The sequence below is a fragment of the Lipotes vexillifer genome, unplaced genomic scaffold (assembly GCF_000442215.2).
Source record: "Lipotes vexillifer unplaced genomic scaffold, Lipotes_vexillifer_v1.1 scaffold384, whole genome shotgun sequence".
Lineage (NCBI taxonomy): Eukaryota > Metazoa > Chordata > Mammalia > Artiodactyla > Lipotidae > Lipotes > Lipotes vexillifer.
This window is the reverse complement of record NW_006793498.1, coordinates 4,525,521-4,542,554: the sequence shown is the minus strand read 5'-3', so window position 1 is coordinate 4,542,554 and position 17,034 is coordinate 4,525,521.

Below are 17,034 nucleotides of genomic sequence, written 5' to 3'. Positions count from 1 at the left end.
TTATTCCCTTCCTTCTTCCAAAGCTGCAAAAGGCCTGGTAAATCAACTGTCCTCTCCATCTGGCAGAAAACTGGGATTGTTGACATTTTCTGCTAAGAACTTTTTAATTTTCTGCACTTCTTGGCCAAATTTTGTAGAGCTGTGACCTCTTTTGAAACTTAAAAATGAAGAAGAAAAAAGAAAACACTAAGTTCAAAGAGGGGAGCAGACATTTTAACATTCTTTACAGTTTGGTGAAGGTGACATTTAAGTTCATTGTCCCTGAAATTCTATGATTTTGTTCAGCTGTCTAAATTGTCATCTCAGGTAGATTTTGATGCTTCAAATAATAACATCATTACTGGTAAATAAATGGCTTTAGCAAGTGGAGGAATTGGGAGGGGAGACAAAAGGTGAGAGGTGGTAGCTACACCCATAATAAGGCTGTCTCATCCGATACATGTTTTTGTATTGGGAAAAATATAAATTAAGCCCTATGCCAAAAAGAGAAAGAAAAGAAAAGCTACAGTTTTCTCAGAATTTTTTATCTTGTTCTGATGTAGCAGCTACTTGACATTTATCACTTGAACATTTTATGGTTCTTTGAATTAATGATTTTTTTTAGAAGTAAGGTTGGGCTTTAGATGGTACTGAGGCCTACATGCTCCAGAATAGATTAACAGTTATCATATAAATTATTTGATCCTGAAACATCTTGGCACTTTTTGTTTCTTATATAGGGTGGATAATGTTAACATTATATATTACTTAGAAACGTATGATCGTGGGAGATAGTTTTTAGGCTATTTACAGGAGGCCTGACCACTTCTCTTCACTTTTTCCATGGCAACGACAAGTATTGTTCACAAAAAACAGTCTCTGTTGAGTTGTATACCTAAGAGGAGTAGTCAACATGGGGACAGTAGCTAGGATAGTACCCATGTAACATCAGTACCAAGTCTTCTACTTCAGACTTAAATTTTTTTACTTTGGCTTTTGCCACCATCATGTGATTTTAGTCTGCAGTTACAAAAGGTCATGCATTTCCTATTATAGGAGAGGTATATTTTTTTGCAGCTTAAATACTTAACTGTGACTAGAGTATGTACAAAATTAAAAAGTTATACACTGCCCCTTTCAATCTTTTCATTTTGAACTTTATAATTAAAAGACTGTTTTTAGAAAAGAAGAGTTCCTGAGGTGTGATTTTTTTATGTATGAATAAAGTTGCATCTGTATCTGAGAAGTTGTCGTCTTTTATTTTTGTTTTGTTTCTTTTAATAATATTAGCTTATCTGAAGCAGGCAATGTGCATAAAGACAATATCCTGTAAAGATTTATTCTAACCAACTAGATCATTGTGGGCTGTTGTGGGTTAAAAAAAAAGTCTTTCACTCCAACTCACTTGCCAGATTTTCATTATCCCAGTATAACTACAAATATAAACTATTTAGAAACACAAGACAGACAAATTGGAAATGCTCTTAAGAGCACCATGGCACAAGAGGGGCTGGCACTGGATTTGTAACCAATATTCCATTTTTATGTGACAGTTGGTGGGTTTTTTCTGGATTGGTTGATTATGAGATTTTACGGTTTTTTGTTTGGGGTTTTTTTTTTCCGTTTTTCTACTTCTCGAATTCTTTCAGGAAGCATGTATTCTTTTATAATTCCAGGGGAAATGAACCTCTTTTTCTTTTTAAGTCCCAATTTTGTATTGTATAGGATCAGAGTTAGAAACTGAATTACTAAGGAGACAGGACTTGGGGTTTCTCTCTTCCTTTATTTTTTAAAAATCTTTATTTTATATTGGAGTATAGTTGAATAACAATGTTGTGTTAGTTTCAGGTGTACAGCAAAGTGATTCAGTTATACATATACATATATCTGTTCTTTTTCAAATTCTTTTCCCATTTAGGTTATTACAGAATATTTCTCTCTTCCTTAACTGGGGAAGTGACCAAAGAGGTACTTTGCAATACAAAAGCTAAGAATTAAATGATAGGAATCTGGACATACAGGATCCAAGGAAAGAAAGCCCTTGAGTTTTCAGATCAGTTCCCTATAATAAGTATTTCTTGAGGAGATAATTTGTTCATTCAGTAAACATTTGTTAAATACCCGGGTGTGTCCTAGGTGCTAAGAACACAGTGGTGAACCAGACATTCGTAGCCCTCATCCATGAGAGGAGGTTCTGTGCTAGTCACTACAGAGTGTTCACAGGTAAGTAACGCAGATTCCCTGCCTCGTGAGATGTGGGAGAGCAGAAGATCTCAGTAAAAAAGACCAAGTAAGTGTATATCATGATGACTATAGCTAATACTGCTGTATGGTGTATAGGAAAGTTAAGAGAGTAAATCCTAAGAATGCTCATCACAAGGAGAAATTTTTTTTTCTTTTTATTGTGTCTATATGAGAAGATGGATGTTAGCTCAACCTGTTGTATCATTTAACAATATGTAAATCAAACCATTGTGCTGTCCACCGTGAACTCATAACAGTGATGTATGTCAATTCTCTGTAAAACTGGGGGGGACGCCACAAACTGTGGTTAGTGTTATAAAGAAAACAGGGTAATGGGACAATCCAACAGGTAATTGAGGATGGAAATCCTACCTGAGTAAGGTGATAAGGAAAATCTATCTGAAGAGATGTTATTTAAGCTGAAACCTAAAAAAATGACAAACTAGCAGTTTGAAAAATGACTTGTTATCAAATCAGGTCTGACTGCTCGCTGCTCAATCAATACTCGAGAGAGAGGCAAATGTCGCGAGAAAGGAAAGCTGCTTTTTTAATCAGAACGCTGGCGATCTGGGGAGATTGTGGACTCAATGTCCCCCTAAAACCACCTCCGAAGATTCTGCTCAGTCAGGAAAGTTTTTAAACGGAAAAAGGGAAGTAACCTCAGTTAATCATTGAGATGGGGGGGGTCAGAGTCGTCCCCATCCCCCTCTGTGCAGGCTCGTCGTGCAGGCTTATAGATGCTGTCTTGTTCACACAGTTGGCTTCACACGGATTGTTCGTGAGATTACTGAAGGGGAAGCTAGGGAAGAGATCTGATCATCTGTTAATTACGTTTTCTTCATTTCTACTTCGATCCATGGAAAGAACAGGTTAGGCAAGGTATTGTGTGATCAAAAAATTGAAAGGTGTGCTGGGACCCGAGTTGAGTAGAGCATGGGGCTGCCGGGTTTAAGGTAAGTGATAAGACAAAAGGGGCCTCCTGCAGAGACCCCTTTCCTGCAACCAGCCCTTTCCTGCCAAAAGGTCCTTACAGACCACATATGCAAAAACCCTGAAGCATTCGTTCTTCGGTGTTTGGAGAATCGCACCAGTGTGGGCGGTGTACAGTGAGAAATACGCGTAGGGTTGGTCCCTGTGCCAGCAGATACTAGGAAGCCCATGTAACTGCAATTAACCCAGTTTTAGAAGGTAAAAGGAGCCTAGAGTTGGCCTGATGCATCCTAACGTCAAAGATCTACCTTACTGGCCTTCCAGAATTTCCTAAACATATCTGAATTCATACCTTAGGCCCTTGCTCTGAAAACCTGTATGAATCCTCACTAATAACAGTCATCAGTTATCAGAATATTAGTACATTGGACTCCTGCCTATACTTTATCACCAAACCTGCCATTATTTAAGTAGAGCTGTTAGCGTTTTTTTTTTTTTCAGAATTTGTTATAAATGATTGTTCATTTCCTCCTCTTAGGCCTAATTATTGAGGATTATATACAGCCTTTTTAAGAGCTAAATAACACCAGATGAATTCAATAGATATGGATTGATATCAATCAGTTAATTAATTAATTGATAGCAATTAATCTTTAGAATTCCCGGACATGGCAGAACCTTTCCATCTGGGGACTAGAGAATACAGTAGACCTGTTTCTTAATTTGAGAGCCTTGAACCACCTCCATCAGAATCACCTGGAGAGCTTGTTTAGATGCAGATTCCCAAACCCACCCCTGTTGAATGGGGATCTTTGAGGTTACAGTCAGGAAATCTCCATTTTTAACAATTATCCCCTGTGATTGTTTGTCAGCTCAAGTTTGAGAATCACTGCACTTATCATATATGTTCCTCTAAACACTCCCCTCTCCCTTGTTGATGCGTTCCACTTTCCTATATTAAATATTCTTAAATACATAGTCATTTTATGTGACATGGCTATAATCACCAGTACTGATAATACTTGCATTATGAGGAGTGGATTATCATTTCTCTTGAGTGAACTGATGCTTAAAAGTTTTCATTCTTGGGCTTCCCTGGTGGCGCAGTGCTTGAGAGTCCGCCTGCTGATGCAGGAGACGCGGGTTCGTGCCCCGTTTCGGGAAGATCCCACATGCCGCGGAGCGGCTGGGCCCGTGAGCCATGGCCACTGAGCCTGCGCGTCCGGAGCCTGTGCTCCGCAAATGGGAGAGGCCACAACAGTGAGAGGCCCGCATAACGCAAGGAAAAAAAAAAAAAAAAAGTTTTCATTCTTGAAACATTTTTTACCAGCCAGGTGCTACAGGGTTTAAGATTATACTGTCAGTGGTAATTGAGTCTAATTTCATTAGACTTTGCCTTCTCTTGGGCACCTTTTAAAATGGGAGAGTCCCTGGGAGCAATAGTTAGGTTATAAGATCCTCATCCCTGGCTGCCTGGGTCCCTGTGAGATCACTGAATGCCCTGGAAGTACAGAACATTGAAAGGGTTAGGGGGCTCAATGGGATGCTAAAGATGAACTTCAGAGTGGGTGCCTTGTGACTATTTTCCTTGGGGGAATTAATCAGTGAATGTTACTCCAGTATTTTAAAGTCTTAGGTAACTGCTTTGGCAGCTAAGGTATTATTTGAACTAAGCTAGCAAATACACTTTTAGATATCAGTTTCTGCATTTGCTAATGAAAGATGACTATAGATGATGGCAAACAGCAAAGGTACATGATTGTATTAAGACTGAAAAATGTCCAGAACCTAAGCTAGAATATTGAAAAGCATTTCGAAGCTCATTTTCAAGTCTCTCTGATCACCTCCTTTCCACTGTGCAGCCCTTTATAGACCTTCCATTTGGTTTCCTTAGGATGGGTTAATGTTGGCTGAACAGACCGTATGATCAGGTATTTTGTCCTAAAGTTTTCTCTTTACATAATCCGTGCTCTGAGATAAAAATAAACTTGCTTCTTTTATCACTGGACAGAAAAGAAATGGAGTTGCCTATGAATATAACTTAGGATGATTTTTATCTTTTTGAGTAATGCTGAAAGCAGCACATCTTGCTCCCCTAAGAATACATAATACTGTAATACCTCATCCGCACTATACACTTAAAGAAAGCAGTTTATTAACCTAAGGTTGCTACTTTTTACAACAGGTACAGACATAATTAATTTGACACTGGCCAGAAAAATCAATCTAGAAATTGTGCCCAATTTTCAGTCTTCATTTAAACTGGACATGTTATGGTCTTTTAAATGTCTTTTTTTCCCAACAGCCTTGTACACTGGTTAATAAAATTGTCATACTTGGAAACTGAGACTCTTAGAGTTAAAAATGTTTGCCAGTCAAACTGGTTTGTCAATAAAGACAAGATTAGGACTCACCCTATCAACGTATAAGATGTCGTTGACCCATTCATAATACTGTGGTCCTTCTAAGAAAACATGAAAAGATGGATTCAGAGCATTTCCTTTTACCATCTAATCATAAAGAGCTTTTTAAAAAATCACATTTATATTTTTTTAAATAAATTTATTTATTTATTTTAAAATTTTTGGCTGCGTTGGGCCTTCATGGCTGCGTGCAGGCTTTCTCTAGTTGTGGCGAGCAGGGGCTACTCTTCATTGTGGTGCGTGAGCTCTAGGCACGTGGGCTTCAGTAGTTGTGGCGCACAGGCTCAGTAGTTGTAGCTCGCGGGCTCTAGAGCGCAGGCTCAGTAGTTGTGGCACATGGGCTTAGTTGCTCTGTGGCATGTGGGATCTTCCCGGACTAGGGATCTAACCCGTGTCCCCTGCATTGGCAGGCAGATTCTTAACCACTGCGCCACCAGGGAAGTCCTTATATTCTTTCTAATTAGTGCATATCAACACCCAGAAGGACTGCACCTTTAGTTCAGCATTTATCAGAACTGAGTAAGCCCTAGGTTTAGAGGGATGAGGGTGATAGTTGCACAAACATGGTGTGGGCCAATTTAGACAACAAAATCCTCTAGGTCAATGTTTTTGAAACTTCAGTGTTCATCAGAATCCCCTGAGAGCTTATTAAAAATATAGATGCCCTCGCCTCATTATCAGAGATTTTGATTCTGTCTGTATGTTTTGGTGTGGGCTCAGGCATCTGTTTTTGGCGAGCTCCCCAGGTAATTCTAATGCACTCCGAAGTGTAAGAACCAAACTTGGTTTGGTCCAAACATGGCATATTAAGATTTCTAGAATCAAAAAAGTCAGATTGCTGTTATGCTGTGGCCACTGAGCCTCTTGATTCAAAGAACTGAAGGCAAAACTCATTTTCCAGCTTCCCTTGCTGATAGAGCACAAGTATGTGGCCTGGGCTCAGCCAATCAGATGTACCCACATAGGATTGGGATTCCAAGGAGAGAAAAGTAAAGAAGCGGACATTCCCAGAATCATCTTGTGGTGGAGGTGGCTAGATTTTCAACAGCAGCAGAGGTGGCATTTCTGGTACCCAGTCCCAAGCATCACTGTTGTGACCTGCCATGTTGGAGGCCTGTGACGTGGTATGGAACGGTGGTAACACTGGAGCATTGCAGTGAGGTTGGACATATCCCTGGTTATATAGCTTCCAGACCTGCTTAAACTGGCCAGGTATATTATTTTGTTTGCAACTAAGAGCTCTGAGTAACATCAGGGAGTTATACTCTGCTAGTTAAGAGCGGAAATTTTGGAGACAGCATCTTGGGATCAAATCCTGGCACTGCCACTAGCTGTGTAAACTTGAGAAAGTTTCTTAACCTATCTCTGCTGTACTTTGTCTTAAAATGGGGGCACTGATACCTCATAGGATGTTAAGAGGATTACATGAGATGACACACTTAAGCAATTAGCACAAAATCCAGCAATAAATGCTGGTTATCATTATTGTAGACCCATGGATAACAGACCCACTCATTTCTTACGACCTCAGAAAATTCCTATATTTATCAGGACTCTTGGCAGCAAGTGGTAGAAACCTAACTCAAACTGGCTTAAGCAAAAAAAGAGAACCCCGGCTTGAGGTACAAATGGATGTGGATGCCCAGTTCATGTCACCAGGATTCTGTCCCTGTCCCCCAGCCTGCTTCCTTTGTGTGGACTTCATCTTTAGGTGGGCTTCCCAGGTGGTGACAGGCAGAGATAGCAGCCCCTCTAAACTGACATCCTACCAGCTTAGCAACCACTGAAAAGAAGGCCTCTCTTTCCCACTAGTTCCAGCCAATAATGCCCAAGGACTAAGGCTAATTGGCTCTAGGGACCAGCTTTGGTCACTTGTTTACCCCTGAATCAATCATATGGTCAGGAGGTCACCCAATAGCCCAGGCTGGTTCACATCTCTACCTTTGAAGCCAAAGGGTGGGTTAAACCTGATCTAAACCACATAGGTTGAGAACTTGGGAGGGTAGCTCCCTAAAAGAAAGTGAAAGTGCTGTAACTGGAAACAAGGTAACTGCTACAAAGGACAAAACATCTGATGCTTGCAATAGCCCCCATCTCATTTTTTATTCCCACCAATTTGTTAATGAGAATACCAGTGTTTTGTTTACAAAAATGGGATATAACCCATCTACCTGTCTATTCACCCCAGGTTCACCTTTGTGAACACCCCCGCCCCTTTGTTTTTGGCCATGCTGCACGGCTTGTGGGATCTTCGTTCCCCAACCAGGGATCAAACCCAGGCCCTCGGCAGTGAGGGTGCAAAGTCCTAACCACTGGACCACCAGGAAATTCCCTTTTTGGCTTGTTTTTTTTTTTTTCTTTTTTGTGAATCTCCTTTTCATTAGGTAGCTTCTGCCAGTTCTCCTGGTTATGAATCTTTGTGTGGGAGGTTTGGGGAGGGAACAAGCACACACTGACCTGCTTTAGAGATGACTTAGCGTCGGTAGGTTCTGCCCAGTAAGACAGCACTGCTCATCCCCTGCTTATTTGGTTCCGTGAAATCCTCTGACATCAAGAAGTACATTTAGCACAAAGTAGATAAGAAATGAGGCTGTCATAGTTTATTCACCACATTCTGCTGCCATGTATAAATCACAACACAACTCAAAATGATTTATTTAGCCTTTCCATTGACAAACAAGACAAGAAAAAAGAAGAGAAGGAAATGAAAAAATATATAAAGGATTGCCAGCTTCAACCCAATCAATAGCAAGGAAGCCTACCTGCCATTGCCAATTTATCATGTATCTTGATAGAAGGTGTCCAATATCTGGGGCAGCCCTCAAGAGGTGTTAGCCAAAGTTGGGAACACAAACTCCCAAATCACGAAAGTAGGAGGAAACAGGAAGGGGAGTAGGAGATTCTCAGATTTACCTCTTGAGCATCTGCAGAGCTGGGGCTGGAGGAGTGCCAGAGGCAAATGTGGGCTGGATAGTGACCCCAAAAGGCGTGTCCACCCGGAACCTCAGAATGTGACCTTATTTGGAAGAAGGATCTTCGCAGATATAACTAAATGAAGGATCTCAGGATGAGATCATCCTGGATTGGGGTTGGGCCCTACATCCAATGACTGGTATCCTTACAAGAGAAGGGAAAGGGAGATTTAAGACACAAAGACACACCGAGAAGGCCACGGGAAGATGGAGACAGAGATTGAAGTTTTGTTGCCACAAGCCAAGGCACTCTACAAGCTACTAGAAGCTGGAAGAGGCAAAGAAGGATTCTCCCCTAGAGCCTTCTGACACTTCGATTTCACACTTCCAGCCTCCACAACTGTGAGAGATAAATTCTAACTTACCAAATTTGTGGTAGTTTTTTTTTGCGGCAACCCTAGGAAACTAATGTAACAAGACAGGAAGCAAATTCGCCTCCGCTTCATCAAGCCTAAGATGAGGCCTAGTGTTAGCAGCTTCTCATCAGCAGTCGTCATTGGTTGAGGACATGGTGGCCAGTAGATTTGTCAGATGCTCTGAGGGTTCTGGCCTCCATGCATAGTGGTTCCCTAGGAGAAACTGGAGGGATTGTTACCAAAAGAAAATATATTCTGGGCAGGCAAAAAGTTGAAAAAACAAAAAAACACTACAATCAGTAAAAGGCCTGATATGGAGTACTTAGAAATGGATTTTTTAAAAAAGAAGTGTTGTCGAGTGAAGGTAGTTCATTAACAAATTTTTGTTTAAAATTAGCAATCAGGGGCTTCCCTGGTGGCGCAGTGGTTGAGAGTCCACCTGCCGATGCAGGGGGACACGGGTTCGTGCCCTGGTCCAGGAAGATCCCACATGCCGCGGAGCGGCTGGGCCCGTGCATCCGGAGCCTGTGCTCCACAGCGGGAGAGGACACAACAGTGAGAGGCCCCGCATACCGCAAAAAAAAAAAAAAAATTAGCAATCAGATGTGTTGCCATAGTACTGCTGGCCTCCTATACATGGCAATTAGATCATGTGTAAATGTATCTTTCTAAAGAGAAAAAAGGTAGAATATTTTTCCTTACATAGGTAACTATTTCTAAATGAGCTTTGTTTGTACTGCCTCACAAGCAATTAAGGTTCAGTGCGGGCAGTAATGACATTAGGCGATGATAATACAAATTATACTTACTAGAGTATGAGCTTTGAGTTCTCAGTTACAAGGCAGAAAAGGGTTCAGGAGTCATTCAGACCAACTCAGTGTGTAGCTATAGCCCCCGAAAGCTAGTAGAGTATTGGCTAATATAAAAGAGAAAAGAAATACAAGAAAAAGTTGTGCTGCTTCCTGTTCTAGTTTCTATACCTCAAGGAAAGAACGCAATAGAGAAGGAAGTCTACAGAAGGGGAACTAAATTAAGTCCTGTGTACAAATATTTATTGAGCTCCCACAGTGTTTGAGCCCCTGGTCTAGGGATGCAGAAGTGATTAATGTGGTCCTCAACTTCACAGCCTAAAGGGAGAGACAGATACAGAGAAATAGCTGTGATAATGCAGCGCAGCAAGTTCAGGACAGACATGCACACAGGACACCAGGAGATCACAAAGGAGACAGCAGGATCTACCAAGGTTGAGGCAGAGAGCAACACAGGGGCTTGGGTGGTGGTGCTGTTATGTGTGTTTGGGATTGAGAGGGACCAGTTTGAAAGGAAAGACAGTGGAAGGGAGAGATGGGGAGCTAAGAGAAAATAATCTCGTTGAAAGGAGGGAGTTAAAGGATGATGAATAGGGATTGGCCTTAGATAAACAGGAAGAGAGATCCACATCCTCTGAAAGTAGAGAGAAGGAAATGAGGGCAGTTACGGGTATCAATAGGTTTTAAAGTTCAAAAGGGTAAGGGAGATTATTCCTGGCATCCTCAATTTGCTGAAATCGAGATTTTTCTAACCTTTGGGTGTGTTGAGAATATGATGAACACTCTGGATGTTTCACCTCTTAAAAATGCACATTACACAGATTCTTACATATAATTTCAGTTTCCCAACCTTTGAATCCCAACCATGGACTCTGGATAGAAAACCTGCATTCCACCCAGAAGAGACAGGTCATTTGCTGAGAGGAAGGGGTCAGGGGCTGGCAGGTTTGGAATAAACCCTGAGGGCAAAGGATACGGTCCTACACAGAGACCAGTGAAAGATGAGTCATGGCGTTGATCCATGTTGGGATGTTAAGAGAAGTGGAATCCCAGGTGGGAACGCAAGCGATTAACACACATTCCAGACTGAATGGGAAGGAAAAGAGGCCACGAGGAGCCGGACAAACTGGGAGGGGGCTCTGTGAGCTGGAAGGGAAGATGCCTCACTTCATGCAAAAAACTTGCTGGGGAAATTCCCAGCATGCACTCCCCTGCCGGAGGTGGGCACGCGATCAGTGCTTTGGAGCTGCCGTAAATTGCCCTGTTTTTCCCTCATGGCCCATTTATGCCTCCTCTGCACATCTGTACCACCTGCTGCTCCCTCCACATACAAACTTGCTCAAGTCTCTCCCCTACTTAAAAACAAAACAGCAACAATGAACCTTCCTTCGAGGACAGGGTCGCCCAGAACAGTCCTTGTGTGTGATATGCCCGCAGATTTTTGTTGAATATGTGGGCGCGTGAAAGGAGCTCAAAGCAATAATTGAAGTCCACTACCTTTTATTCCCACTTCATTCTCATCTTCCTCTCCCCTGTTTTCTTCTCTCGTTCCCCTCTCTGGGCGCCACCCCGGCTCCGTTCCTCTGCCCCTCTCCATTGTCACTCCTTCCCAGCCTCTGTCCCAGAACTGCCACTGGCAGCCAGGCGTGCCTCAGGACTGGAGACTGCTTGGCCCATCTTGGGCAGGTTAAGCTAACAGAGGGCAAAAAGGATGGTAAAGAAGAGGCCTCCCAAACCAGCCCAGGCTTGGGGAGGAGCCCCCAGGCCCAGGACTTCTGAATGGTCAGAGGAGGTCTTTCTCCCACTGCTTAGTGGATTCACTATGGGTTTCTTGGGAGCAGGGGAAGATGTAGAAAAAAAGGCAGTTACCTCTTCAGGAAGAATATAAATGGTCCCAGTTGTATAGTATTTGTCAGTATCTTTTTTTCTGGAAAATTCAAACACACCAAGAGAAAAACTTATTTAAATAAAATACTCTGAAAAATGAAAAAAAAAAGACCAGGTCGCAAATGGGATTAAAGCTCACGTGTCATAGAAAGTTTTGAAAGAGACACACATATGAAGAAGACATTTCAAATCAGCTGGATGAGGGACTTCCCTGGCCGTCCAGTGGTTAAGGCTTCGCACTCCCAACGCGGACCCCGGGTTCGATCCCTGGTCAGGGGACTAGAGCCCACATGCCGCAACTAAGAGTCTGCAGCTAAAGATCCTGCACACGGCAACAAAGATCCCACGTGCCTCAACTAAGACCCGGCGCAGCTAAATAAATAAATATTTTTTTTAAAAAATCTTAAATCAGCTGTGGCACAGGGTGGCATAGATTACTCAATAAATGATGTTGAGACTCTTGCGTAGACACGTGGGGGAAGAGATAAGTTGGATCTCTCACACTGTAGATCAAAACGAATTCCAGAAATATTAAATATGTATATGTAAAAAATGAAACCATAAAAATACTGGAAGGAAATGTAAGAGAATTTATTTTAATAATCTCAGAATGGGCAAGGACTGCTTAAGGATAACATAACATCCAGAAGCCCTAAAATAAAACACTGATAAATTGGACTATATTAAAGAAAAATTCTGCATAGAAAACATAGTCAAAAGACAAGTGAATATTTGCAACTCACATCACAGGCAAAAGCCTGATTTCCTTAGCATTTGAATATCTGATAAAAGTCAATAAGAAAAATTTGAACAAGAAAAAAAAATCAAGCCTATTGGGCAAAGGATATGAACTCATGAGTCACAGAAACAAAACAGTTCTTGAATATATGAAAAGAAACTCAACCTTACTCATAAAAATGAAATGCAAATTAAAGCTACAATGAGAAATCACTTTTCAACTAATAGATTAGCAGAAGTCAAAAAATGTTAAAACACCCTGTGTCGGCAAAGCTGGTGGGAAATTTGTTCTCTCATACGTTGTTGGGAGGAATGGAATTTGATGTGGCCTCTTTGGCAATTTGTTGATATTCATAAAAATTACATACAACAGAACCTTAATTCCACTGCTAGGAATTTATTCTACAAATATCCTCACATAAGTGTAGAATGACATGTCATTTTTAATTGAGCATTCTTTGTAATAGCAAGAAATTAATGCTCATCAATAGGGGACTGGTTGTAAATAAATTGTTGCCTTCGTTCTATGAAACATAACACTGCTGTTTAAAAGAATGAGTTGGAGGCTTCCCTGGTGGTGCAGTGGTTTAGAATCCACCTGCCAACGCAGGAGACACAGGTTCGAGCCCTGGTCGAGGAAGATCCCACATGCCGCGGAGCAACTAAGCCCGTGCACCACAACTACTAAGCCTGCGTTCTAGAGCCCGTGAGCCACAACTACTGAAGCCCGCGTGCCACAACTACCGAAGCCCACGTGCTGAGAGCCCATTCTCCACAAGGGAAGCCACCGCAATGAGAAGCACGTGACCCACAGTGAAGAGTAGCCTCCGCTCACCCCAACTACAGAAAGCCCGTGTGCAGCAACGAAGACCCAACGCAGCCAAAACTAAGTAAATAAAATAAATAAATTTTAAAATAATAATAATAGGGCTTCCCTGGTGGCGCAGTGGTTGAGAGTCCGCCTACCGATTCAGGGGACATGGGTTTGTGCCCCGGTCCGGGAAGATCCCACATGCCGCCGAGCGGCTGGGCCCGTGAGCCATGGCCGCTGAGCCTGCGCGTCCAGAGCCTGTGCTCCGCGACGGGAGAGGCCACAACAGTGAGAGGCCCGCGTACCGCAAAACCAAACAAAACCAAACAAAACCAAAAAAATGACTTTTGTAACATACAAACTTGATTATATCACTGCTCTACTTAAATCTTTCAATGACTCCATAGCCTTCAGATTAAGTTGCCATCTCTTCTAATGGGCTCCCAAAGCCGTCGGCGCTAGGGGGAGGGCGAGCGGTGTCTGTGCCTTCCTCCTCACCTGTATTTGTGCCACTCTGCGTGCACGCGCGTGCGCACGCACACGCACGCACACACACACACAGCACCCTCTGCCCAGTGAACAGCCTGGACCTCCCAGGAGGTGCCTGTCACCTCTGCACCAGATGCCCCATAACTGTCAGCTGATGATGCTGTGTTGCAGTTTGTCTGATATTGACAGCTTCTTCTCAGGTTTAGGTTTTTTTCAACAGCACTGTCTTTGTAGTTGCTTCTCACTGCAGAGCTGCTTTGAAGGTAGCAAGCATATGAACCCAGGTAGAGATAGCTGTTGCTACATTTTATACTCTATTTTGATAACAGAAACCCCTATTTGATGAAATATTGTCATTTTTTTTAATCTTGCAACCTTGAGGGACAGCATCCTTGAACATCCAGCTTACAAATGTCTTCTATCTTGATAGCTTACACAGCTTCCCCAGCCAGTGGGTCCCTCCTTCTGTCATTCTTCCATAGCTCTTTGTACTGTTAGGAGCTGTTCACTTATTTTGTCCCCTCCCTATACCCGGATAGATTGTGAATTCTGTGAAGAAAAGAGCCTGTATTGCTTATAAGTATCATTTCCAGGGCCTAGCTGAAATATAATAGATACACAGTAAAGTTTGTGGGAGAGAGAGGGCTGGGTGGAAGGATGGATGGATACATTAATACACGGAGAAAAACTGTTTTTGCTTCCTAAATACTAGCAGTAAAAACTTCAGGTTTTTCCAGAGTGAAGCAGAGCTGGAAATGTTAGAGGTACCACAAGGAGGCACTAGAATTCCACATGGGTTCCCTCTGCCAAGAAAAGGCAGATCCAAGTGTCTTGACCTGGGCTGATGCCTTGTGACAGATGCCTGGCTGAGCCCGAAAGGGCCAAGAGGGATGATCTGAAAAGAGGACTGAGGGGGAAATTAATGCAAGGCGATTATGGCGCAGCTATGGCAAAGAGGAATGACCGCTCTAAAGGGACTCTAACACAGAAGGACCCCCTCCACCTTTGGAAACATCCCACCGCCCTGGGAAGCCATGTCATGTTGTTGCCTCTCCCATTTTCCTCCTCCACTAATTAAGCAAAATACTCTGGCTCATACTACAGCCATTTCATTCTTCGGCCACAATATTTCCCCACTGAATCCTCTCTTCCTCATTCAATGAGAATGAGGAAAATAGAACTGTCACAAATATTTCCCCTTTTTCTTCCCAAGAGGTCACTGAAACTTTCATCCCAGACCTTGGAACCCTGGATTTCTGTGTAGGCTGGCAAAGAAAAGAAAAAATCCTTTTAAATCTCAAATATATGTTCTAACTCCTGTGAGGGACTGAGAAATGTAACCATGGAAACCAGAGTATGCCTGTAACCATGGAGACCCATTTAAACCAGCTGGGCCATTATCCTCTCGAAGCTGGTAAGGCTTTGGCTGTTAGGAGGCCAGTTAATATGGTTGAATGATTTCAGTTTAGGCGAGTGTTTTACAGACAATTAAGTAATTTCTGGGTACTGCCAATACTGTAAAATGTTAGAAAGCCGTTTGATAGGACTTCCTCTGTTAGACTAATTTCTAAAGGATCTCCCAAATCTTTCTCCCTCACCCTCCAGAGCCATCACTTTATCAGCAAACACACCTTAATCACCTTGGTGTGCCGGGCACTCTGCTGGATCCCACCATATATGTATCACAGATAATATACATTCTGTGTCCCATCAGCTTTAATGTTGAGGCAAGTCCTTGAATAAAGGATGTACTTATCAAAAGGCTTCTTGGGACTTCCCTGGCGGTCCAGTGGTTAGAACTCTGTGCTTCCACTGCAGGGGGCCTGGGTTCAATCCCTGGTTGGGGACTAAGATCCCACATGCCGTGCAGTGTGGCCAAAAAAGAAAAAAAAAAAGGCTTCTTTACCAGAACCTATCGGAATTTGGCTTTGTATTTCCAGTACATGAGATGTGAACTAGCCTATTTTCATTTTGAAGGAAACTTTCACTAGCCAGTGTCTTAGCAGTGCTTCACAAAGCTCATAAGCATTCTGTTTATCCGTTTCTTTTGTTCTTTCCCTGTGTGTGTTACAACTCCATTATCGCCCTTGCAACCACAGCTTCAAAGGCCTGATAACAGTTTGGTCTGCGAGCTGCTCTGTGGCGTGTTTTGTACACCAGGGTGTTAAAAGGCAGAGCACTGGAGTCAGATCCCTTGTGTCTGCCACTCACCAGTGTGTGACCCTAGGCAAGTGACTGGACCTTTCTAAACCTAAAGTTTCCCCATCTAGAAAAGGGAAGTAAGACCCATGTCTCATTATTATAGGTTATTCAGTAATAACTTTGCACACCTCTGAAGATTTACACTGTTAGCAAGTCTTATCTTCTGGTCTTATCTGTATCCCCCAGCATCACTCAGCACTCTTTCATGTTCTTTCATGTTCTTCTCCTGTTTTACTCAACAGCTGGTCCAAATGTTTACAACCTCCAGCTTGCACCCGAAACCCTCTGGCTCCACAGATAATGATGGTGCAGAAGATGATAATAACAATAAATGTTATACGGTGCTGATTATATGCCCAGACTGTTCTAAGCCCTTCACATATTTTAACCCATTTAATTCTTACAACGATCCATTGAGGATTATTATCTCCATTGCACAGATGAGGAAACTGAGGCACACAGTGTTTGGGTCAATTTCTCAAGGTCATAAGCTAGTGAATGGCAGAAAGAGAATGTGAACCCCAGCGGTGCCCCTGGAGTCTGCATCACTATGGGATGGTCACCCTCACTCCAGTTATGGTGTTTCCTAGCTCACTGAGTGTAGACTCCACAGGCACAGTCTCCCTCAAATATCTCTTGGTCAACCCCTACTCTCGCCACTACTAGCAGACATGTTCATCAGCACCTGTCCCCACGCCCTTCCTCGACGTTTCAGAGGAAAGGATCAGCCTTCCTCCAATCCCGCAGTCCCTTCAAATCCCTCGATGCCTTGATTATCCCCTTCCTTCCTGATCCTCAGTCCATCTCTCATTTGGCACTTTCCTCTCAACACGTAAGTAGGTCCAGTCTGTTGTCTCTTATTAAAAAAAAATTTTTTTCGACTGTCTCTGCTCATCATCTTCTTTCCCTTTCACAGCCCAACTCCTAGAAAAAGCTTTCTACCTTTGTCTTTAGGCTTCCTGACTCCCACTCCACTGCGGTTGCTCTTCCAGCGGCCCTCCAAAGTTACTAAAATACGTGACATTTTTTAAGGTCCTGCTCCTCTCTGCAGCATTTAACTTTATCCATCACTTTTTCCCCTTAAAACTTTCACCTGGCCATGACCTTCTCCGGTTCTTCCTCTGTCTCTTTTGCTGGCTCCTCCCGCACTGCCTATTCTTATGTCTGTGTGTCCCTGGAGATCTTTAACCTGCA